A 1,477-nucleotide genomic window follows, 5' to 3' on the forward strand; every position below is an offset into this window, starting at 1 on the left:
GAGCCGCCCATTAACGTTGGCACATTAGCTGATGCTGCAGTTGGCCTTTATACGCGTTGATACGGAAATTTCGAATGAAGGCTGTCTGACCGGGATTGGATTTGTTGCGTAAAAACAATGTTGTTGTTTGTTATTGTGTGAATGGACTCATACAACCCCTGGAAAAGATGATGGCATCACCGGACTGGGAGGTTTGGTCTTTCAGGTGTTTCATTTTGTTGGGAGAAAACAAGCAGTTCACAGACATGTCAACTGGAGTCATTTAATATGGCACTGAAAGAAATCAAGAAAATAAATAGTGGTCATTTTTTTTTAGATCAACCAGTGTAAAAAATGATAGAATCTCTCAATTCTGAGGAATAAAATATGGAATCATGAAAAAACCGAAACACAAAAACCACTACAACTAGTGTTGACCCGATACTACAATTTTGGTACCGGCACCAAAATAATTTCTATACTTTTCGGTACTTTTCTAAATAAAGGGGACCACAAAAAATTGCATTATTGGCTTTATTTTAACAAAAATTCTTACGGTACATTAAACATTGCATTGGGACAAGTGTTGTAAATTAGCTTTGGCTACAAACACTATGATGCATACATCGGATAACTGTTTCAGATGTCTATGTTTTTGTATCTGTCCCTATTTCAAATAAACCTCTATAATAATAATAATAATAATAATAATAATAACATATGCTTCTTATTGCAAGTTTGTCCTTAACCTCTTAAGGCCTTAGTGGCCACATGCGTGGACAGCACCTTTTAGCTCTTATTTCCAAAATTGTGTACACTACTGAATTGGGGTCCTATGCCGACATATGGACACTTATACTGCAATCTGGTGGTGTCAGAAGAGTATAACATACAATGGAATTTGGAAAATAAAAAAGTGTAAAAATAAAAATTTGCATGTCACTGCACATGAAGTACACGTTTGTGCACTTATGGACTAAGTGATTTTTAGTTTTTATTCTAATTAGGGTCCAATAAGCCCAAATAGCAAAGAGAAATAAAAAAAAGCATGTAAACAAACAGCTTGGGCCTTAAGAGGTTAAATAAAATAGTGAACATACAAGACAACTTGCTGACATATGCAGTAACATATTGTGTCATTTTCCATTCTATTTTTTTGTCAAAATTATTAAGGACAAGTGGTAGAAAATGAATTATTAATCTACTTGTTCATTTACTGTTAATATCTGCTTACTTTCTCTCTTAACATGTTCTATTTACACTTCTGTTAAAATGTAATAATCACTTATTCTTCTGTTGCTTGGATGCTTTACATTAGTTTTGGATGATACCACAAATTTGGGTATCAATCCGATACCAAGTAGTTACAGGATCATACATTGGTCATATTCAAAGTCCTCATGTGTCCAGGGACATATATTTCCTGAGTTTATAAACATGATATATATTTTTAAAAAACGATAGAAGATGTTGTGATGCCAAAAAATATCAACGTAAT

This window comes from Entelurus aequoreus, linkage group LG01, assembly GCF_033978785.1.
Source record: "Entelurus aequoreus isolate RoL-2023_Sb linkage group LG01, RoL_Eaeq_v1.1, whole genome shotgun sequence".
Taxonomy (NCBI): Eukaryota; Metazoa; Chordata; class Actinopteri; order Syngnathiformes; family Syngnathidae; genus Entelurus; species Entelurus aequoreus.